The sequence below is a fragment of the Dipodomys spectabilis genome, unplaced genomic scaffold (assembly GCF_019054845.1).
Source record: "Dipodomys spectabilis isolate Male_0828 unplaced genomic scaffold, ASM1905484v1 ptg000220l, whole genome shotgun sequence".
Classification (NCBI taxonomy): domain Eukaryota; kingdom Metazoa; phylum Chordata; class Mammalia; order Rodentia; family Heteromyidae; genus Dipodomys; species Dipodomys spectabilis.
Genome location: NW_024870897.1, coordinates 700,399 through 725,815, shown reverse-complemented (window position 1 = coordinate 725,815; position 25,417 = coordinate 700,399). Strand labels below are relative to the sequence as shown.

The 25,417-nt window shown below is 37.1% G+C and overlaps 1 non-coding gene across 1 annotated transcript; it reads right to left on the bottom strand.

Annotated features, from left to right (window-relative positions):
• Positions 1 to 5,426: 5,426 nt before the first annotated feature.
• On the bottom strand, positions 5,427 to 5,528 carry LOC122123104. The gene has a single exon (XR_006150314.1). It is a non-coding gene; the product is annotated as a U6 spliceosomal RNA (small nuclear RNA).
• Positions 5,529 to 25,417: the final 19,889 nt, after the last annotated feature.

The following is a 25,417-nucleotide window of genomic DNA, read 5'->3' as shown; positions in this document are numbered from 1 at the left end:
GAGGGGTTATAGTTTCGTAAGTAAGATAATGAATTCATTTCTTTTATAACTTGTTATCCCTTCCCCTATTTTTCTCCCTCTTCCGTCCCAATGCCCCCTCAAGACTATTTCCAACGTATTGTCTTGTGAGTAACACTGTTGCATTATATTGTTTAAATCATTTTCTGTTTACACTTAAGACTATATAAATAAATTTAGTTAGACCTTTTACAAGACTATATGTATTTTATTTATTTTTCGTTCATGGTTCTTTCCAAAGCCCGCGTGTCTAATTTTTCTAGGTTTCTTTCAGTCTCATGTAGTTCAGATTTCAAACTGAAGTATAAATGGAAAGAACCAAAAAAACAATAGAGTTCCTCTCATCTGATGATTTCTCTACAAGAATGAGGAAAGAGTTCAATCTTCTAAGGACCTTTGATTGGCTATCAAAAAGAATTCATTCCTCTAGGTCTTCCCTATTTTTGCAATTTAACTTAAATGATGTAAAACACAATATACTACTCAGAGACTTTTACATTTTCATCAGTTTTGCACATTTTCATATGTACTTAACCTCAGTCTACAACATTCCTTCATTATTCTGTCCCTGATGTTTTTATACTGCCAACACATAATAAAACCAGTTTGATTTACAGCATGGGGAGCTATCCACCTGGCTGCCTTTGAAGCAGAGCATGGTCAATAGAGAACATTCCTTCTGGTTTCTCGTTATATGTAAAGGCTTTTGTAATGCTTATTGCATTCTATTTAGTATTTTAAAAAACTGTTGGCTAGTTTCTGATCATTTGGGTAAATGCCCCAAAGTGGTATTGCTGGATCATAGAGGAGTTCTATGTGGAGTCTTTGGAGGAACCTCCATACTACTTTCCAAAGCAGTTGAACAAGTTTACACTCCCAACAATTATGCATTAAGGTTCCCTTCTGTCCACATCCCCTCCAGCCTCTGTTGTTATTAGAGTTCTTGATTATAGCCATTCTAACTGGGGTGATATGGTATCTCAATGTTGTTTTGATTTGCATTTCTTTTATGGCTAGAGAGGTTGAGCTTTTCTTCATGTGTCTATTGGCCATCCTCCTTTCCTCTTCAGAGAAGTTTCTCCTTAAGTCTTTAGCTCACTTATTTATTGGGCAGTTGTTTCTTTGAGGATTTGTTGTTGGGGGATTTAATTTTTTTGGGTTCCAGGTATATTTTAGATATGAGACCCTTGTCCGTTACCAGCACAACTATGTTTACTGCAGCATTATTTCCCATGGCTAAGATATGGAACAAACCCAGATGCTCCTCACTAGATGAAAGGATGAAGAAAATGTGATATATATATACACAATGGAATTCTATTCCTCCATCAGAAAGTATGACATTGCTCCATTTGTTAAGAAATGGAAAGACTTGGAAAAAATTATATTAAGTGAATTAAGCCAGGTCCAAAAAAACATAGGTCCCATGGTTTCCCTTATTTGCAATAACTAGTATATGTCTGAGTCAAGCAGAAAAAGGTCAGATACATTGATGTTAGGTGAAATGAACCCCAAGATAAGGATTCAATTGTTTTTTTCTTTATTGCAATTGTTTCGAACATTTATAAGATGATTTCTTTGTTGATTTGTATGTCCGTCCCCCATGGTATAACCCATGCTTTCACTGTATTTTATGTTGGTATAAGTTGTGGAGGGGAAGGGAAAAAAACAAATCGTTTAAATAGGGATGCAGGTGGACTCATTGCAATAATGAGATGAAACAAGTCCTTATGTCGAAAAACGAACTGTACATCTTTGGTGGGGAGGGGGGTGGGAGGGGGTGTGTGGGGGGAGATGGGAAGGGATGGAAACAGGAAGCAAAGAAGGAGGCAACAGTGCTTGATAAGAAATATATTCATTATCTTGCCCATGTAATTGTAAGCTCATTCCTAGAAGTTTATGTCAAGTATTTCACAAGTTTTATTTCTCTTAATTCTTAAGAAAACATTTGCTATAATTCTAATATTATTACCATTTTAGTGTTAGGAAATATTGTAATTAAAGGCACTAAGTGTATGACACAAAGACACACAGTGGGGAAGCAAATGAGTCAAAATTTCCAAAAGTCAGCAATAAAAAAGTAGGTAAAATCCTCTCCATTCCCTTACACTCTCAATTCAATATTCATGTTGTCCAAGATAGCAATTATTGCCCACGGTAATTGTTTTCTGTCACATTTTGTCTTCAACACGGACTGTATTGGTGACATTGGGTTATGCTCAGAGTTGAGCTCATAAATTGAGGTCTAAAGAGAGACAAATTTCTTCTGTTCCACAGTTCCAGTATACGTTTTAATAAGTACAAAAACTAGCCGGTAGCTGGTGGCTAACACCTATAATCCTGGCTACAGAGGAAGCTGAGATCTGAGGATTGCGCTTCAAAGCCAGCCCAGGCTGGAAAGTCTGTGATACTCTCATATCCAATAAACCACTAGGAAAGCAGAAGTGGCACTGTGGTTCAAGGGGTAGAGCACTGGCCTTCAGCTGAAAGGCACAGGGACAGCGCCCAAGCCCAGAGTTCAAGCCACATGACCCATTAAAAAAAAAGGATTAAAACTTTTAAATACCATCACTTACTGCCTTTTAAGAATCCAAAAATGAAATAAATTCACATATAATCACTCCAAAATGCTTTAAAAGCAGGAGATGATAAACAAGCCTTTATGAAGTAAATTTTCTTCTACTTTTTAAATTATTCTGAAAGCCTTGTGATGGTTGGTCACACCTGTAATCCTGTCTACTCGGGTATGTGCTCAGGAACCTGAGATCTGTGGATAACCCTTGGAAGCCAATCAGGACAAAAAATATTCATGAAATTATTTTTAAAAAAAAATTAATGAACTAGAAAAGAGCCAAGAATGGAGATTTAGCTTATATAGTAGCTCATCAATCTAGAGAGGAATGGCCTAGGGAGAACTTGATGCACTGAATTCTAACTCTGAGAACGAAAATGAGCAGGCACGCACATACATACATACATACATACATACACACACACACACACATTTATTCACAATATCTTCATATCAGTGTTTTGCATTAATTTCTTTGTTAATGATATTAAATGGGTAAAATAGGGGAAATATTCTCTTCCATCCAAGAATATTTTTATGTTTTTTTATTGTAAAAGTACTGTACATAGTGGTTACAGTTAATAAAAAAGGTAATGAGTATATTTCCTATCAAGCATTGTTACCTCCTTCTTTGTTTTCCCCCACCATCCCTTCCCTCTCACCTCCACAAGTACACTCCCCTCCTCCCACCCCGCCTAAATTGTAAAGTTCGTTTTTCACCATACTGTCTTGTGCGTCACATTGTTGCAATGGGTCATACTGTATCCTTATTTAAGCATTTTGTTTTTTCCCTTTCCATCCCCAAATTAAAAAAGTGTATATACAAGATGGAGGTGCACCAACATCAGATACAGTGAAAACAGGGGTTTAACTGTGGGGGGCGCACATATAAAAAAATCACATCATACGTTATAAATATATTAGAAACAACAGAAAGAAATAAAAAACCACTTGTGTCCCTAACATGGGGTTCATTTACCTTAACATCATCTTATCTAGTCATATGCACTTGCTTTTGACCTTTTCTTTTTTTCTTTAATTGAGAAAATACCATACAGAGGAGTTACAATTACGTGGAAAAGGTAATGTGTACATTTCTTATCAAGCATTGTTGCCTCCTCCTTTTTTTCGCCTTACCATGCCTTCTTTGCTTATCCCAGAAATACATTCGTTATTGCAAATAAGGGATACCATAGGACCTATGTTTCTTTTTTTATTGTGAAAATACCATACCGAGGGGTTACAATTACATGGGCGAGTTATTGAGTGCATTTCTTTTTTTTTTTTATTGTGAGAATACTGACAGAGGAGTTACAATTACATGGGCAAGATAACGAGTACATTTCTTATCAAGCATTGTTGCCTCCTCTTTGCTTCCCCTTCCCACCCCTTCCCATACTCCCCCTCTTCCCCCACCTGGTCCTCCTCCCCCCAAAGTTGTAAAGTTCATTTTTTGACATAAGGACTTGTACATCTCATTGTTGCAATGGGTCCACCTGTATCCCTGGTTAAACGAATTGTTTTTTTTTTTTTCCTTCCCCTCCACAAATTATACCAACATCAAATGCAGTGAAAGCACGGGTTATACCTTGTGGGAGGGACATAAAAAGCAACATAGAAATCATCTTATAAATATGTTAGAGAAAAATTGCCTGAAAGAAAAAAAAAACAAAATACATTTGAATACTTGTCTTGGGGTTCATTCCCCTAACATCAACTTATCTGACCTTTCCTGCTTGACTCAGACATATACTAGTTATTGCAAATAAGGGAAACCATGGGACTTATGTGTCTTTGGGCCTGGCTTACTTCACTTAATATAATTTTTTCCAAGTCTTTCCATTTCCTAACAAATGGGACAATGTCATTCTTTCTGATGGAAGCATAGAATTCCATTTTTTATCAAGCATTGTTGCCTTCTCCTTTCTTTCCCCTTCTGATCCCTGCCCGTCTCCCACTCCCCACCCCCACCAAACCTCCCCCACCCCAGCCCCCTCACCATCTACATCCCTCCACCCCCCGGCCAAAATCATTTTTTGACATAACGACTTGTTCATCTCATTTTAATGGGTCCACCTGCATCCCTATTTAAACAATTTGTGTTTCTCTTCCCCTCCACAAATTATACCAACATCAAATACATTGAAAACAGGGGCTTTAGCTTGCAGGAAAAACATACAGAGCAACAAAGAAATCATCTTATAAATATGTTAGAAACAATCACAAGAAAGAAAAACCATTTGAATCCTTACCTTGGGGTTCATGTTGCCTAACATCAAGTTATATGATGTTTTCTGCTTGTCTCAGACACATAGTAGTTATTGCAAATAAGGAAACCATGGGATATATGTTTCTTTTTGGGCCTGGCTTACTTCACTTCTTTGGGCCTGGCTTAATTCACTTAATATAATTTTTTCCAAGTCTTTCCATTTCCTAGCAAACTGGGTGATGCCATTCTTTCTGATGGAGGCATAGAATTGCAGTACACACACACACACACACACACACACACACACACACACACACACACACACACACACACACACAAATACATACAGTTTCTTGATCCATTCATTTACTGTGGGGCATCGGGTTTGGTTATGTATCTTATCTATGGTAAATAATGCTGCAATGAACATAGTTTTGCTGGTAGATTTAGTATGGTCTTGTTTGTGATCATTTGGATGAATGTCCAAAATGGGATTGCTGGGTCTTAGAGGCACTCTATGTAGTTTTTTGAGGAACCTCCATACTACTTTCCAAAGTCTTCGAACAAGTTTAAACTCCCAACAAAAATGCATTTTTGTCCAAAAGCCCATCCAGCATCTGTTCTTTTAAAAATCGGGAATGCTTCATGAACCTGCGTGTCATCCTCAGTCAGGGGCTATTGTTCTCTTTATTGTTCCAATGTTAGTGTATGTACTACTGAATTGAGCACAGAACATTTTTTATATATAAAGTGTAATTGATTTTCTTAAAGTAGACAATTCCACAAAAATTAAATTCAAAAGAATTGTGGTGAAATTTTAGAACCATGTATTTTTTACATAATAACACATTTAAGAATAAAGTCAAGATTGACATGTCAAAAACAAAATAATTCCAGACATTGGTTGTTCAACGCATGTGTTGGAGGAGGAATTCAATTATTCTGTACAAGGAACCTGTGATAATGAACACTATAGAAAGTGTTAAGGTTTGTTAAAAGTTTTAATGTTTTTAATATGTTTAATTTTGGGAATTTGCTCATATATGCCAAAATTTAGACTATTTAGCAGGTTGTAAAACTTTTCCACAAAGCATATAAGATTCATGGTAGCAGTCATACACTACTAAGTATATACATTTCAGAGTTTATAGAAACTGTACTAATGAGAAGTTGCAAAGTGTTTGTGTAAAGAAGCAGAGTGAAGATTTAAGACATTACCTTCACAGTTTCTATTAAAATTTAAGGGCTTCCTTACTTTATATGTTAGCGAGGAACAAATGATGGTATAAGCCATATACAAATGATGAGATGAACCATAAATAATAATCTTAGTGAGTAACTTTAAAGGCTATTGATAGCCTATAAAATTCTGGTTTAACATCATAGACTTAGGCAGTTTTAAATGTACAGCAATATGAGAAAATAATAAATCGAATATGTAGTACATTTCAAATATTGGAAACAGTGGTAATTGTTTTGTTTTTTTATTTTATTAATCATTAATATTTATGTACTGGTTTTCCTTATTTGTAGCATTGTTTTCCTTGTTGTAATATAATACAACTTTTTGTAAGTCATCATTAGGAAGTACTTTGAGAATGTTATTGGGATGGCCAGTCTGTTTTTTATAGGTATATGTGAAGTTACAAAAAGCAAAATTAGTAAAAACAAAACATTGATTAAACATTTTATCAATTAGAATCTGAATCAGGAGTGTTGATAAATGTCCACACCTAAAATCTTAGCCCTTGACTGAAGCACTAGTGTTACAATGTTGAGCACACAAAAGTGAGAGATTGTGTTTTGTTTTGTTTTGTTTTTGTTGGTTGTGGGGCTTGAACTCTGGGTCCTGGGTGCTGTCTTTCAGCTCTTCAGCTCAAGGCTAGTGCTACTACTTGAGTCACAGCAACTCTTCCATCTTTTTCTGCTTATGTGGTGCTGAGGAATCAAACCCAGGACCTCATGCATGCAAGGCAAGCCCTCTACACTGAACCACCCTCCCAGCACCTGAAAGACTGTGTTTTAAAAAATCATCTAAACAACATTTACTTTCTGCTTTGGGTTATATAATGAAATAAAGAAAATCTTTTTATGTTTTTGAATGGTCATACTTCTAAACTTATATTAAATTCAGCCACTTTATCCTTTACAAAGTCATGTAATATCTCTGAGAGTTTGCTTCTGTAAAGATTGTTTTCTTATTGATAATTTATTCTGAATAATTTTTTATTTTTTTATCAAAATCACTTTATATTTTATGGTTTATCCTGTTTTTTTTTTTTAAGTGTGAAAATACCAGTCAGAGGGGTTACAATTACATGGGCAAGGTAATGAGTACATTTCTTATCAAGCATTGTTGCATACTCCTTTGTTTCCCCTTACCATCCCTTCCAATCTCACCCCCCTTACATCCCGTTTCCCCATCCCACTTCCCCCAACCCAAAGTTGTAAAATTCGTTTTTTCGACATAATGTTTTGTATATCCCATTGTTGCAGTGGGTCCACCTGTATCCCTATTTAAAAATGTTTTTCCCTTCCACTCCACAAATTATACCAACATCAAATATAATGAAAACAGGGTTTATACCATGCGGGAGGGACATACAAAGTAACAAAGAAATCATCTTATAAATATGTTAGAAATAATTACAGGAAAGAAAAATAAATTTGAATTCTTATCTTGCGGTTCATTTCACCTAACATCAACTTATCTAACAATTTCTGCGTGTCTCAGACATACACTAGCAATTGCTAATAAGTGAAACCATGGGACCTATGATTCTTTGGACCTGGCTTTCTTCACTTAATATAATTTTTCCAAGTTTCCATTTCCTGGGGCAATATCATTCTTTCAGATAGAGATATAGAATTCCATTGTGTATATATACAACATTTTCTTCATCCATTCATCTACTGAGGGGCATCTGGGTTGGTTCCATATCTTAGCTATGGTAATGCTGCAATAAATATATTTGTGCTGGTAGTTTTAGTATGGTCTTGTTTGTGATCATTTGGGTAAATGCCCAAAAGTGGGATTGCTGGGTCATAGGGAAGCTCTATGTGGAGTCTTTGGAGGAATCTCCATACTACATTCCAAAGTGGTTGAACAAGATTACACACACACTAAACATGCATTAAGGTTCCCTTTTGTCCACATCCCCTCCAGCATCTGTTGGTTTCAGAGTTCTTGATTATAGCCATTCTAACTTACGTGAGGTGATATCTCAATGTTGATTGATTTGCATTTCTTTTATGGCTAGGGAGGTTGAGCATGTGTTTATTGGTCACCCTCCTTTCCTCTTCAGAGAAGTTTCTCTTTATGTCTTTAGCCCACTTATTTATTGGACAGTATTTTCGTTGAGTATTTGTTGTTGGAGGATTTAATTTTTTGTTTTCCAGGTCTATTTTAGATATGAAACCCTTGTCGGTTGTATGGCTAGTGAAGATCATCTCAGATTCCGTGGGCTTTCTATTGATCCTGCTAGCTATGACCTTTGCCATGCAGAAGCTCTGCAATTGCATGCAATCCCATTTGTCCAACCTTTCTTTCCTTCATTGTGCTTCTGGGTTTCTTTTTAGAAAATTTCAGCCTTTGTCAAGGAGACCTAGGGTTTCTCCTATTCCATCATGTAATGTTTTCAGAATGTCTGCTTTGACTCTGAGGTCTTTGATCCATTTGGAGTTGATTCTGGTATAGGGTGATATATAAGGATCTAGCCTTAATTTTCTACAAGTGATTAACCAATTTTGCCAGTACCATTTACTGAGCAGTCTGTCTTTCTTTGATTTTATCTTTTTAGATCCTTTATTGAATATTAGATGATTATGGGTCTGTAGGTTCATTTCTGGGTTTTTAATTCTATTCTATTGTTCCATTTTTCTTGTACCAGTACAAAACAGTTTTAATTTATATGGATTTGTAGTAGAGTTTGAAGTTTGGTATTGATATTCCTCCAACACTGTTCTTTCTGTTAAGTATCGCTTTTTGCAATTGGGGGTCTTTTGTTGATCCATATGAATTTTTGGAATGCCTCTTCTATTTCCTTGAGGAATGCGTTTGGAATATTGATAAGTATGGCATTGAACTTGTAGATAGCCTTGGGAAATATTGCCATTTTCACAATGTTTATCCTTCCTATCGAGGAGCATGGGAGGTTTTGCCAATTTCTAAGTTCTGTTTTGATTTCCTTTTTCAGATTTTTAAAGTTTTCATCATAGAAGTCTTTCACTGCTTTGGTTAAGTTAATTCCTAGGTATTTTATTTTTGTGGGGCTATTACAAATGGAAAAGCTTTCTTGATTTGAGCCACGCTTTTCTCATTGTTGGCATACAGAAAAGCCATTAATTTTGGGGGTTAATTTTATACCCTGCTATTTTGCCAAAGTTTTGAATCAGCTTGAGTAATTTGGGAGTGGAGTCCGTGGGATTCTTTAAGTACAAGATCATGTCATTTGCAAAGAGGGAGAATTTTACTTCTTCTTTCTCTATTTGGATTCCTTTTATGGAATATTGTCTTATTTCTGTAGCTAGGCATTCTAATACTAAATTGAAGAGAAGTTGAGAGAGTGGACATCCTTGTCTCACTCCTGAGTTAAGAGGAAATGGCTTTAGTATTTCACTATTAATTATATAATGCTGGCTGTAGGTTTTCCATATGCAGCTTTTATTGTATTGAGGAATGTTCCATGGATCCTAATTTTTCCAGAACCTTCATCATAAAGGGGTGTTGGATCTGGTCCAATGCTTTTTCTGCATCTGTTGAGATAACCATGTGATTTTAATCCTTGCTCTTGTTGATGTGATAAATTATATTAATTGATTTGTGTATATTGAACCAGGTTTGCCTCCCAGAAATGAATCCTGTATGATAGTGGTATATGATTTTTTGGAGTAATTGTTGAATTCGATTAGCCAAGATTTTGTTGAAAAGCTTTGCATCAATGTTCATCAAAGAAATGGGTCTATAGTTCTCTTTCTTTGATGATTCCCTGCCTGGTTTTGGGATGAAGGTTATGATGGCTTCATAGCATGAGTTCGGTAGTGAACTTTCTCTTTCAATTTCATTGAAGAGTTGGAGCAGTATTGGTGTGAGCTGTTTTGAAGGTCTTGTACAATTCTGCTGTAAATCCATCAGTTCCTGGGATTTTTTTAGATGGGTGGTCTCTTATTGGTGTGTTTATTTCAACGCTTGATATGGGCCCCTTAAGATGCTTTAACTCATCTTGGTTTAGTATTTGCATGTTGATAATTGCTAGCAATGGGTCCATTTCTGCCAAGTTTTCAAACTTATTAGCATAAAGGTTTGAAAATATTCCCTTATAATGTTCAGAATCTTGGTTGTTTCTGTGGTGATATTTCCATTCTCACATCTGAGTTTATTTATTTGGGTGTGTTCCTTCTTTTTCTGATAAGATTTGCTAAGGGTTTGTCAATTTTTTCAAAGAACCAACTTTTTGTTTTGTTGATTATTTCTGTTTCTTTTTTTATTCTAATTCGTTTAACTCTGATTTAATGTTAATTATTTCTTTCCATCTATTGAATTGGGGTTTATCTTGCTGATCTTTGTCAAGGTGGTTCAGATGTCTCATTAAGTGGTTGGATTCAGATCTCTCTAATTTGTTGGTGTAGGAACTCAGAGCTATAAACTTGCCTCTGAGTACTGCCTTTGCAGTGTCCCAGAGGAACTAGGAACTGGTAATTTGTGTGTTCATTTTTGTTGAATATCATGGACATTTGAATTTCCTTTCTAATCTCTTCCGTGACCCCCTGGTTATTCAACAGTGTGTCGTTCAGCCTCCATGTGTTACAAGACTTTTTTGGTGTCTTTTGGTGTTGAGTTCTAATTTTATTCCCTTGTGGTCTGAAAGAATGCAAGGTGTAACTTCAGTGTTTCTGAATTTGGACAAGTTTGCTTTGTGACCTAAAATGTGATCTCTTTGGAAAATGTTCCATGTACTGCAGAGTAAATCGTGTATTCTCATGCTACTGGATGAAATATTCAGTAGATGTCTGTTAAATCTATTTACTCTATGCAGTTGTATAAATCTGCGGGTTCTCTGTTGATTTTTTTGCTGATTTGATCTATATACTGAGGATAGTGGTGTGTTAAAATCCTCAACAATTACTGTCTTTGGATCTATGTGAGATCTGAGGGAAAATAGTGTCTCTTGGATAAATTTTGGTGCTCCATTGTTTGCTGATTCCATATTTAGAATTGTAATATCCTCCTGAAGTAGAGAACCCTTAAGTTGTATGTAGCGACCTTCTTTATCTCTTTTCACTAATTTGAATTCGAAGCATATTTTATCTGATATTATTATAGCAACTCCTTCCTGTTTATTGCAGCCGTTTGCTTGGTAGATTTCATTCCAGCCTTTCATTATAAAAACGTGTTTGTTTTATAGGTAAAGTGTGCCTCCTGAAGGCAGGGGATAGAATTATCTTGCTTTTTAAGACAACTAGACAGTCTATTTCGCTAAATTGGAGCTTTAAGTCCGTTAATGTGAGAGGTAGGACTGTGAGATGTTTGGTAGCTCCTGCCATGCTATCCACCTCTTTGGGGGCTGTGGAAACTTGGTTCTTCCTATGGTTCTTGGATTCTCAGTTTGGGTGTGGTTTCTTAGCCATTATTGTGGTCTTGTTGGTTTTCTGTATGTAGGCCATCTTTAAGTATTTTTTATAGGGCTGGTTTGGTGGAGATATATTTTTCAGTTTTTCTTTGATATGGAAAGTTTTTATTTGACCTTCGGTTATGAAGGAGAGTTTAGCTGGGTACAGTATTCTTGGTTGAAAATTGTTTGTCTTTAGGGCATGGTATACAGCCTTTCAGGCTCTTCTTGCTTTAATTATCTATGCTGAAAAATATGAGGTGATTCTAATTGGTTTTCCTTTATAGATGATTGATCTTTTCTCCTTGACATTTTTAGGAACTTATTCTTGGTCTGAATTGGTCCTGTGTGGATTATAATGTGACAATGGGAAGTGCTGTTCTGGTCTGGTCTATTTGGGGTTCTACAAGCATCTTTTATCTGAATAGGCCTATCTTTTTGTTTGTTTGGAAAGTTCTCTGCTAGGATCCTGTTAAACAAATTTCCTAGACAATTAACTTCTGTCTCTACGTGCTCCTGTACACCATTTGTCCTCAGAGTAGGCCTTCTGATCGTGTATTCCAAATGTTGAATAGATCTATCATATTTCTTGGATTTGTCTTGGATAGTTGTATGTTCTTCTCTATAATACCTAGGCTGTCTTCAATCCCCGAGATTCGATCTTCTGCATGCTGTAATCTACTGTTGTCTTTCTACTTGTTTTTTTTATTTCTTTTCCTTCTAATTGGTCGGCTTTGATGGCTTCAAATTCTTTGTTGGAGTTTTGCTTTAGATCTTCTATGAACTTCTTTACTTCCTTAATTTGGTGTTCTCAAATCACTTAGTTGATTGGTTTATGGTTTACTTGGACTCTCATTCCTGCTGTTGGGCTCCATTCAGCATTCCCTGTGTGGTCTCCCTGAATTCTTTCAGCTGTCTGTTTATGGATACCATGAATGCCTTTATTGATCTTTGTCTATTCTCATACCGATGTCACAATTCCTGTCTTACGCTTTGATTAGCTTCCTCACGTTCATGCAATTCCTGTAGTTCTCTTTGACTTTTCTCAGCCTGCTCATGCAATTCCTGTCTCTCTTCATCTGTTCTCTGCCTGCTCAGGCAATTCCTTTCTTTCCCTTTGACTGTTCTCAGCCTGCTCTCACAATTCCTTTATTTTTCTTTGACTGTTCTCAACCTGTTCACGCAACTACTGTATCAGTCTTTGAGTCATTTCCTCACAGTCACGAGATTCCTGTATTAATGTTTGGTTTGCCTCCTCTCTCTCTCCCTATCAGGTTCAAACTGAGTCCTTTGCAAGCTTTCATTCTTTTCATTCACCACGTTTACCAGTAGTGTTTGTAGGGCTTTGCAGGAACTCTCTTCTGGATTATTCATTAACTGTTCTGTCACTGGATTATCATGAATGAGAATTGAGATATCCAGACTTGCCATTTTTCTCATGTTTTCCGGCTTGTTCTGCACACTTGATATGAAAGTGACACCAATATTTTGCTAAAATACTATTTTAAGGCAAGCATCAAGGAATGTCCTGTAGTTGCATAGACAAAATGGCTGCAGATACAACCTAGTTCAACAGATACAATCTATTCAACATCAAAGAACTATGCATTAATGGGCTAAGAACAGCAAAGACGAATTTTTCAAATCAGAAATTATTATGTTTAGGTAGAAATGTGGGGAAAATAGGATTAGAAGTATGTGGAGAGATTAAAGTGAATTTAACCAAGTCCTAATCTCAGAGAGGGAAAGGGATTGGACAGAATTATAGGAGAGAAATTAAAAGAAAGATAATCAAAAATGGAAAAACAAAAATTTAAATTTAAAAAGTGAAACATTTAAAAATTGTGTAACTTTAAAGAAGTGATATTGAGAGAAGAAAAGTATAGGATGACAGGAGGGGCATGATAGAAAGGAGACATGAAAAACTAAAAAATAAAAATTCTTAAAAGTATTTACTTGAAAATTATCTGGTATAAAGATATAATACTGCTATTAAAAAGTTAAGCATAAAAGTTTGTGAATTAAGTAATACATTTCTGGATTAATTATGTACACAATGGGGGATAAGTTCTAATAATCGATGAAAGGTATTTATCTGGGGATGAGTCAAAAGAGCAATTAAGTCACACACAAAAAAAGAAAGACAAAAAAATGAAAAGAATCAAAAAAATAAAAAAAAGTTAAAAAGGACTAAAAGGTCAATAGCGATTTTTTTTAAATGCACACACACACACACACACACACACACACACACACACACACACCTAAAATAAAAATTAGGAGAAGAAGAAAAAAAACGATTAATAGAAAACAATTTAAAAATTTTTAAAAATGGTACCAACAAAAGTTCTTTAATTTTTTTTTTGGTTGGGGGGTGAGGAATGGAAAGATCCTGTATCTCCCCTGTGTCTGTAACCAGTCTCTTCGTGGAGTCTCTGGTCTGCTTGTGGTGTTTGGTTTTCCTGTGGCCTGATTGATTTCTTACATCAGTTTGTTTGAGCAGTCAATAAAATTCTCCGCTTTATCCAGGATTTTGTGATCCTCTTTCAGGCTAGTTCAGTACGAGGGAGATCTGCTTTGAGTATCACGAAAGAGAAAGATGGCTCTTTCCTCTAGTTTGGAGATGCTGTGATGAGGCTAAGTTCTGGGTAGGGTTGAGGCTTTCAGCAAACAGTAGCTTTTCCCTGAGGGTCTAGCTCCTGAGACTCCCAGACCCCAGCCTGGAGCCATTCTCAATGTTTATGTTTATTGAATTTCAATTGATTGTCTAGACTGCTGTAGGTAGGGGAAGCCTCTGGTTCTGTTAACCCAGTGAAGATGGTCACTCCTCTGTGAGGGCAGAAATCTCTCTGTTTGGGCTAGGTGACTTTCTCCTGGGTGGGTCTGAGCCTGGAAGGTCAGGTCAGATACCTGTGACCTGCTAACTGACTCTTTGTTTTCTTCCAAGGCCTGAGTTGGAGATAGTTGCTCAGCCTGGCCTTTCTCAGTATCAAAGATGATGTCTGGTGGGGTCGGGGGAGGGGCAGCCTTCCCTCCTCTGCTCCATGAGAAGGAGTGAGGATATCAGGATTCTACTCAGGCAGGAGTCTTTGTTCCTGGGTATCTCTGCTCTGTGATCTGCAGGATGTATTTATCTGCTCCTTTTTAGTTCTTGTTGGTGTTGAGTAGAATCCATTCACCCACTGCATATGGCGACTTTGTCCTGGACTCTCTGTTGTAGATATGGTGGCTATGGGTGCCACAGATGCTGCCACAACCGTGGCTACTGGCAAGTGCTCAGATCTGTCTTCTTGCCTGGATCTTCCCTCTCTAGTCAAACTCTGTGTACAGTGATGGCACACTTGGTGTGATTATCTAGGCTAGTACTGTTCACTGGAATACTAAAACTGCTTTGTATGTGAGAACTTGTTTAGCCTCCAGGTTCTCCTCTACCATCTTCCTCCGACATCCATGAAAATCTTTATATTTTATGTTGATTGGTTATTATACAACAAATACCTTCAAATGTACATGTAGTGTCTAAGGATAGCCGTATTAATATTCTCATATAGCTCTTATTTATCTGTTATGCACTTTCAGTATTATGATATTTCTCTCTCTCTTATACTCTCTCTCATTTCCTCACTTTCTCTTTCATGCTTCATGTCTGCTACTTAGAATTTCTGGTGGTCTACTATCATCATTCAGGATCCACTGGTTTGTGGGAACATGAGAGGGATAAGCAGTTACCTTGCCTTGTTTAAGAGTTACAACTGTGATGTGATATTATTATTTGCCATTCTAAATGGTAAAACAACAGATCTAGGAATTCCTTTTCACTTTTATTACTATTATAAATTTTATCTCATAGGAATAATTGGGATGGATAAGATACTTTTAACCTGCGACCTAAAAGTACTTTTCCTTTTACAAACAACCTTTTTCTTTGACTATCAGTGAGTAACTACATGTAATGAAAACAAAGCTATCCTATGGAAAGTACTCTGAAGTTGTTCACAAGGATGAAAAACAAGGTAATGGGGAAGTGAGTACAAAGGATACCCATCAGTTCCGGAAAGATGGCAGAGGAGAAGCTAGAATCTAAACAAGCTTTCGCATAGAAAGCAGTTTTAGAGATCCAGTGAATAGTCCTAAGCCAGAAAACCACACCAAGTGTGCCATCACAGGACAGAGAGTCAGGCCAGAGAGGGAAAATCCAGGCAAGGAGACAGATCTGAGCTCTAGCCAGCAGCCACCACGCAGGCAGCTGTGGCGGTGGCGAAGAGCGCAGGAGCCATACCTGAGCCACAGAGAGTCCGGGACGAAGAAGCCAGACGCAGTAGGTGAGCAGATTCTACTCAACACCAGCAAGAACCGACAAGGAGAGGACATCTTCATCCTGCAGTTTGCAGACCAGAGACGACCCAGGAACCAAGACTCGGCGTGAGTAGAAGCCTGACATCCTCACTCCTTCTCAGGGAGCAGAGGAGGGAAGGCCACCCCTCCCCCCGCCAGTACCAGAGATCTCCATCTTGGATACCGACAAAGCTCAGAGGAGCTGCTAGCTCCAACTCAAGCCTTGGAATAAAACGAGTCATTTAGCAGGTCACAAGAACTTAATGTCGGTGTGACCTGCCAGACTCAGCTCCACCCAGGGAAAAGTCACCCAGCTCGGGCACCAGCCCTAGGAGTGGCTTTCTTCACTGGGTAATCAGAGCCAGAGGCTGCCCCTCCCTCTAGCAGCATCGACAATCAATGGAAATTCAGTAAACAGAAACCCTGAGAATAGCTCCAGGCTGGGCTCTGTGAGTTTTTCACAAACTAGCCCCAGGGAAAAGCTACTGTTTGTTGAAAGGCCTCAACTCTCCCCAGAACCTAGCCTCATCACTGCATGCCCCTCTTTTGTGATTCTCAAAGCAGATCAGCCTCCCATTGAACTAGCCTGGGAGGCGGATCGCCGAATCCTGGGTAGAGCAGAGCATTTTTCTGCCTTTTCAAACAAACTGACTTAAGAAACCAACCAACCCACAGGACCACAAGCAGACCAGAGACTCCAACAAGAGGCTGGTTACGGACATAAGGGAGATACAGGATTTTTCCCACCCCTCCCAAAAAATTCAAAGAACGTCTTCTTCTTCTTCTTCTTCTTCTTCTTCTTCTTCTTCTTCTTCTTCTTCTTCTTCTTCTTCTTCTTCTTCTTCTTCTTCTTCTTCTTCTTCTTCTTCTTCTTCTTCTTCTTCTTCTTCTTCTTCTTCTTCTTCTTCTTCTTCTTCTTCCTCTTCTTCTTCCTCTTCTTCTTCCTCTTCTTCTTCCTCTTCTTCTTCCTCTTCTTCTTCCTCTTCTTCTTCCTCTTCTTCTTCCTCTTCTTCTTCCTCTTCTTCTTCCTCTTCTTCTTCTTCTTCTTCTTCTTCTTCTTCTTCTTCTTCTTCTTCTTCTTCTTCTTCTTCTTCTTCTTCTTCTTCATCTTCTTCTTCTTCTTCTTCTTCTTCTTCTTCTTCTTCTTCTTCTTCCTCTTCTTCTTCCTCTTCTTCTTCCTCTTCTTCTTCCTCTTCTTCTTCCTCTTCTTCTTCTTCTTCTTCTTCTTCTTCTTCTTCTTCTTCTTCATCTTCTTCTTCTTCTTCTTCTTCATCTTCTTCTTCTTCTTCTTCTTCTTCTTCTTCTTCTTCTTCTTCTTCTTCTTCTTCTTCCTCTTCTTCTTCCTCTTCTTCTTCCTCTTCTTCTTCCTCTTCTTCTTCCTCTTCTTCTTCCTCTTCTTCTTCTTCCTCTTCTTCTTCCTCCTCTTCTTCTTCCTCTTCTTCTTCCTCTTCTTCTTCTTCTTCTTCTTCTTCTTCTTCTTCTTCTTCTTCTTCTTCTTCTTCTTCTTCTTCTTCTTCTTCTTCTTCTTCTTCTTCTTCCTCTTCTTCTTCCTCTTCTTCCTCCTCTTCTTCTTCCTCTTCTTCTTCCTCTTCCTCTTCTTCTTCCTCTTCTTCTTCCTCTTCTTCTTCCTCTTCTTCTTCTTCTTCTTCTTCTTCTTCTTCTTCTTCTTCTTCTTCTTCTTCTTCTTCTTCTTCTTCTTCTTCTTCTTCTTCTTCTTCTTCTTCTTCTTCTTCTTCTTCTTCTTCTTCTTCTTCTTCTACCTTATATAAAAAAGAAATTTTTTTTCTATTCTAAAACATTATTTAATCTTTAATTTTTGACTTTTTTGAAAAAAAAATTGTTGTCCAGTAACTATTTTTTCCCTCTTATAATTTTTATTGTAGGGATACGTGAGTGTGCGTTTTTCTTTCTTTTTTTGTTTTCTTTCTCTTTTTTTCTTTTTAAATTATCTTTTTGTTTTTTGTTTAGCTCTACTGAACTTCTGATCTTTTTTTCTCCTTTCTTATCCTTTTCACCTTTTCCTCTCTTTCGTTCTTTATGTGACTTAACTGTTGTCCTGTACTCCTCACATAAACCCATAGTTGAATATTAGACCCTATACCCCATTGTGTACACACTTAATCCACAAATTTATTGCTCAATTCAAAACCTCCGAGACTTAAATTCCTTAATAGCAGTACTATCTCTTTATACCTATATAATATTTTAAGCTTTTTTATTCTTAAGTTTTTCACATCTCCTCTATACCCCTCCCCTTCTGTCAATATATTCACGTTCTTCTCCAAATAGATTGTATTTATCTCCATAATATTATTAATTTTTACTTTTCAATTTTTTTCTGGCTTCTTTTCTTTTCCCTTTCCCTTTCTTCTTTTTTTCTCTCTCTCTACTTTCATATTACCCAACCTATTTCCTGCTTTAAGATTAGGACTTAATTAACTCTCCCTGAGCCTCCCCACACCAATCTATTCCTATTTTTTACCCACATCTCTCCCTAACCCTAATAATTTCTGGTTTTCCAAAGTCTTCTTTGCGGTTCGAAGCCAATTAATATATAGTTGTTTGATGTTGAATAGATGTATCTGTTGAATTAGATCATATCTATAGACTATTGACCATACAAATGCAAACTTTGATTGATGGTTGCCTTAAGATAGTGTATGAGCACAAAACTGATGCTATTTTCATCTCAAATGGGCAGAGTAAGCAGGAAAAACACAAGAAAAACGGCAAATCCGGGTATCTTGATAATCAGGGGACAGAACAGATAATGAACAATCCAGAGGAGAGTTCCCAAATAGTTCTACAAACACTGCTGGCAAACATGATAAATGAAAAGATTGAAAGCATACAAAGGACTCTGTATGAGCGTGATAGGGAGAGAGAGGAGGCAATCCAAAAGTTTATACAGGAATATCATAAGCGTGAGGAAACTAGTCAATAACTGATACAGGACTTGCACCAGCAGCTTGAGAATACAAAAAGAGAAAGGCAGGAATGGCGTGAGCAGGCTGAGAACACTCAAAGAGAACAACAGGAATCCCACGAATGGGAGGAAGCTAATCAAAGAGTAATACAGGAATTGAGAGAGCAGGAAGAGAATACACAAAGATCACTAAAGGCATTCATGGAATCCATTAACAAAGAGCTGAAGGAAGTCAGGGAGACCACAAAGGGAATGATGAATAGAAGCCAACAGAAGGAATGGGAGTCCAAGGAAACCATAACCAATCAACTAAGTGAATTGAGAATAAACACTGAAAACCAAATTAAAGAAGTAAAGAAGTTCATACAAGATCTAAAACAAAGCTTCAACAAAGAATTTGAAGCCATCAAAGCCAACCAATTAGAAGGAAAAGAAATAAAAAAACAACAAGTAGAATGTCTTGACAGCAGGTTAGACCATGCAGAAGATCGAATCTCAGGGACTGAAGACAGCCTAGATATTATAGATAAAGAACATACAACCATCCAAGACAAGTCCAAGAAATATGATAGATCTATCCAACACTTGGAAGACACCATCAGAAGGCCTAATCTAAGGATAATGGGTGTAGAGGAGCACCTAGAAACAGAATTTAATGGTCTAGGAAATTTGTTTAACAGGATCCTAGCAGAGAACATCCCAAACAAGCAAAAAGCTAGGCCTATTTAGATACAAGAAGCTTTTAGAACCCCAAATAGACCAGACCAGAATAGGACATCCAACAGTCACATTATAATCCACACAGGATAAACTCAGACCAAGGAAAAGATCCTTAAAGCTGTCAAGGAGAAAAGATTAATCACCTATAAAGGGAAACCAATTAGAATCAACTCAGATTTCTAAAGAGAGACAATCAAAGCAAGAAGAGCCTGGAATGATGTATGCCATGACCTAAAAACAAACAACAATCCCCCAAGAATACTGCAACCAGCTAAACTCTCCTTCATAACTGAAGGCCAAATAAAAACCTTCCATGGCAAAGAAAAATTGAAACAATACATCTCCACCAAACCAGCCCTACAAAAGATTCTTAAAGATGTCCTACAAATAGAAAACCAACAAGACCAAAATAAAGGCCAAGAAATTTCACCCAAACTTAAAATCCAAGAACCATAGGAAGAACCCAACTTTCGCAGCCCCCAAGAAGGTGAATAACATGGCAGGAACTCCCAAATACCTCTCAGTCTTATCTCTTAACGTTAACGGTCTGAACTCTCCCATTAAGCGACATAGACTGTCTTGTTGGATTAAAAAACAAGACCCTTCAATCTGCTGCCTTCAGGAGTCACATCGTGCCCGAAAAACAAACACATTTTCAATGTTAAGGACTGTAACAAAATCTACCAAGCAAACGGCGGGAGTTGGAATCCTAATATCATATAAAATAGACTTCATATTAAAATTCGTGAGAACAGATAAAGAAGGTCGCTACATACAAATTAAGGGATCTCTCCTTCAGGAGGATATTACAATTCTAAATATCTATTCGCCAAACAATGGTCACTCAAATTTATCCAAGAAACACTACTTTCCCTCAAATCATATATAGATCCAAAGACATTAATTGTTGGGGATTTTAACACACCACTCGCCCCACTAGATAGATCAGCTCCGCAAAAATTCCACAGAGAAACCGCAGATCCAAACAGCTGCATAGATCAACTGGATTTAACAGACATTTACCGAACATTTCACCCAGCAGCATCAGAATACACATTTTTCTCAGCAGCACATGGAACATTTTCAAAAATAGACCACATATTAGGCTACAAAGCAAACTTGTCTAAATTCAGAAACATTGAAGTTATACCTTGCATTCTCTCTGACCACAAGGTAATAAAATTAGAACTCAACATCAAAAGCCACCAAAGAAAGTCCGGTATCACATGGAGGCTGAACAACACACTGCTGAATCATGAGTGGGTCATGGAAGAGATTAGAAAGGAAATTCAAATGTTCATGGTATTCAACACAAATGAACACACAAATTACCAGCTCCTTTGGGATACAGCAAAGGCAGTACTCAGAGGCAAGTTTATAGCTCTGAGCAACTACATCAACATATTGGAGAGATCTGAAACCAACAATTTAATGACACATCTAAACCTCCTTGAAAAAGACCAGCAAGATAAACCCCAATCCAGTAGATGGAAAGAAATAATTTAAATTATATCAGAATTAAATGAATTAGAATCCAAAATAACTATAGAAAGAATCAACAAAACAAAGAGTTGGTTCTTCGAAAAAATTAACAAAATTTCCAGACCCTTAGAAAATCTTATCAGAAAAAGAAGAGAACACACCCAAATAAATAAACTCAGAGACGAGAATGGAAACATCACCACGGAAACAACCAAGATTCAAAACATTATAAGCGAATACTTCTCAAAACTTTATGCTAATAAGTTTGAGAACATGACAAAAATGGAACTTTTCCTAGCAAATATTGATATGCCAAAACTAAACCAAGATGAATTAAACCAGATTAGCAGGCCCATATCAAGCATTGAAATAGAAACAGCAATAAGAGACCTACCAGCTAAGAAAAGTCCAGGACCAGATGGTTTTACAGCGGAATTTTACAAGGCTTTCAAAGTAGAGCTCATACCAATACTCCTCCAACTCTTCAATGAAATTGAAAGAGAAAGTTCACTACTGAACACATTCTATGAAGCTATCATAACCCTCATCCCAAAACAAGGCAGGTACTCAACAAAGAAAGAGAACTATAGACCCATTTCTTTGTTGAACATTGATGCAAAACTTCTCAACAAAATTTTGGCCATTCGACTTCAACAATTCATCCAAAAAATCATAAACCATGATCAAACAGGATTCATTTCTGGGATGCAATGGTGGTTCAATATACCCAAATCAATTAATATTATTCATCACATCAACAGAAGCAAGAATAAGAATCCCATGGTTATCTCAATAGATGCAGAAAAAGCATTCGACAAGATCCAACACCCATTTATGATGAAGGTTTTAGAAAAATTAGGAATCCATGGAACATTCCTCAATACAATAAAGGCTGTATATGACAAACCTACAGCCAGCATTATACTTACTGGTGGAAAAACTAAAGCCATTTCCTCTTAACTCAGGAACAAGACAGGGATGTCCACTCTCTCCATTTCTCTTCAATCTCATATGAGAATGCCTAGCAACAGCAATAAGACAAGATGCAGACATAAAGGGGATCCAAATAGGGAAAGGAGAAATAAAACTCTCCCTCTTTGCAGACGACATGATCTTGTATTTAAAGAATCCCATAGATTCCACTCCCAAGTTACTCAAGCTGATTCAAAACATTGGCAAAGTAGCAGGGTATAAAATTAACCCCCCAAAATCAATGACCTTTCTATATGCCAACAATGAGAAAAGTGTGGCTGAAATTAGGAAAGCAACTCCATTTGTAATAGCCCCACAAAAAATAAAATACCTAGGAATTAACTTAACGAAAGAAGTGAAGGACGTCTATGATGAAAACTTTAAAATCTTGAACAAGGAAATCAAAACAGATCTTAGAAAATGGCAAAACCTCTCATGCTCCTGGATTGAAAGATTAACATCGTGAAAATGGCAATACTTCCCAATGCTATCTACAAATTCAACGCGATACCTATCAAAATTCCAACCTCATTCTTCAAAGAAATAGAAGAGGCAATCCAAAAATTCATATGGAATAATAAAAGACCCCGAGTATCAAAAACGCTCCTCAACAGAAAGAACACTGCTGGAGGAATATCAATACCAAATTTCAAACTCGACTATAAAGCCATAGTAATCAAAACAGCTTGATATTGGCATAAGAACAAACTTCAGGACCAATGGAATAGAATTGAAAACCCAGAAATGAATCTACATACCTATAGACATCTAATCTTCGATAATGGAGCTAAAACAATAGAATGGAAGAAAGACAGCCTCTTCAGTAAATGGTGGTGGCAAAATTGGTTAACTACTTATAGAAAACTAAAGCTAGATCGTTATATATCACCCTGCACCAGAATAAACTCCAAATGGATCAAAGACCTCGAAGACAAAGCAGACACTCTGAAAACATTACAGGATGGAAACGGAGAAATCCTAGGACTCCTTGGCGCAAGCCGAAATTTTCTGAATATAGACCCGGAAACACAACAAATCAAAGAAAGTTGGACAAATCGGATTGCATGAAGTTGCAGAGCTTCTGCATGGCAAAGGACATGGCTAGCAAGATCAATAGAAAGCTCACAGATTGGGAGAAGATCTTCACTAGCCATACAACGGACAAGACTCTCATATCTAAAATATATTTGGAACTCAAAAAATTAAATCCCCCAACCACAAATCCTCAAAGAAACAACTGCCCAATAAATTAGTGGGCTAAAGACTTAAAGAGAAACTTCTCTTAAGAAGAAAGAAGGATGGCCAATAGACACATGAAGAAATGCTCAACATCCCTATCCATAAAAGAAATGCAAATCGGGGCTGGGAAGGTGGCTCAGTGGTAGAGCACTTGCCTTGCATGCCTGAGGCCCTGGGTTCGATTCCTCAGCACCACATAAGCAAAAAGAAAAAAGCCAGAAGTGGCGCTGTGGCTCAAGTGGTAGAGCGCTAGCCTTGAGCTGAAGAGCTGAGGGACAGCGCCCAGGCCCAGAGTTCAGCCCCACAACCGGACCAAAAAAAAAAAAAAAAGAAAGAAATGTAAATCAAAACAACATTGAGATACCACCTCACTCCAGGTAGAATGGCAAAAATCAAGAAATCTAATAACAGCAGATGCTGGAGGGGATGAGTACAGAAGGGAACCTTACTTAATTGTTGGTGGGAATGTAAACTTGTTCAACCACTTTGGAAAGCAGTGTGGAGGTTCTTCAAAAGACTTCACATAGAGCTCCCCTATGACCCAGCAATCCCACTTTTGGGCATTTACCCAAATGTTTACAAACAAGACCACACTAAAGCTACCAGCACAACTATGTTTATTGCAGCATTATTTACCATAGCTAAGATATGAAACCAACCCAGATGCCCCTCAGTAGATGAATGGATCAAGAAAATGTGTATTTGTACACAATGGAATTCTATGCCTCCATCAGAAAGAATGACATTGCCCCATTTGTTAGGAAATGGAAAAACTTGGAAAAAATTATATTAAGTGAAGTAAGCCAGGCCCAAAGAAACATAGGTCCCATTATTTCCCTTATTTTCACTATCTAGTATATGTAGGAGTCAAGCGGATAAGGTCAGATAATGTGCTGTTAGTAAAATGAACCCTTAGATATGTATTTTAATGTATTTTTCATTCATGCATTTGTTTTTAACTCATTTATAAAATTATTTCTTTGTAGCTTTGTATGTCCCTCCCCCACAATATAACCCCTGCTTTCGCTATATTTGATGTCAGTATAACTTGTGGAGGACATGGGGAAAAACAAGTCGTTTAAAGATACAGGTGGACCTGTAGGAACAATGAGAAGTACAAGTTGTCATGTTGAATACGAGCTTTACAACGTTGGTGCGGGAGAGGGAGAGAAGGTGGGGAAGGGGGTAGGATTTGGTGGGGGGCTGGAGGGGAGGCTGGGAAGGGACATGAAGGGTAAAGAAAGGAGGAGGCTGCGATGCTTGATAAGAAATGTACGCATTATCCTGCCCATGTAATTGTAACCCCTCTGTACAGTATGTTCACAAAAATAAAATAAAATAAAATAAAATGAAAAAAAAAAGGATAGCCATCATAGAGCACAGATCCTCAGAGCAGTTTATCATGTACACTTTGTGAGAATGACAATGTGTTAGGAACTATAGATTAAATCACTGAATACTTGATATATATATGCAAATATATTTATATATTTACATTTTTATATATGCATATATGTATGTGCCCTTATATATGTACACATGTATGTTACTATACTCACAAATACACACATACATATACCCATGTATACATGTACAGATGGAGAAAGACACATAGATACAGTCAACACAAGTTTCACTAGTTGTTGAATATGCCTTAGACGGAATGTTTGGAATCAAATATGTTGAAGATGTATTTGTCTCTAAGAGTTCTTTTACCACTCCTCTTATCTCTTAAAACTGGTACGTTTTAAGACATGAGATTCGACTTGCAAAATGCAGTACAAGTGATAGTAAGTCATTCGGAAATCTCAGTAAGTAAAGGTCATATGTTGTCTCCCTGCTCCCTATGGAATGCTTGCTCTTGTAGACACTCCCAACAACCAAAGTAGCAGGAAAATATCCTATCAGAGTATATACTATCAGAGGGGGGTTTGAGGGAGGATTTGGGTGATGTTAAGGGATGGGATGTTAGGGGAAAAAAAAGGATTGAGTAACAATTCTCAATAAGAAATATACTCAATACCTTCCTTATGTAACTGTAACCCCTGTGTACAGTGGCTTTACAATAAAAATATATATTAAAAAGATACAAGGAAAATTTCTGTACTTATGGGAAGTTGTATTTATCACTCAATATCAGTAAGGTATTGGTTTTAGGACCACAGGAATATTAAAATTTTGGATCCTCAAACTTTTTACTTGAACACAGTATATTATTTACATTAGAATGTGTCCACATCCTAATTCAGTGTAATTGCTATGAAACATTTTACTACATTTTATGTTTGCAATGGAAAATAAAAGTATTTGCACTATCAACAGATACAATTTTTTTC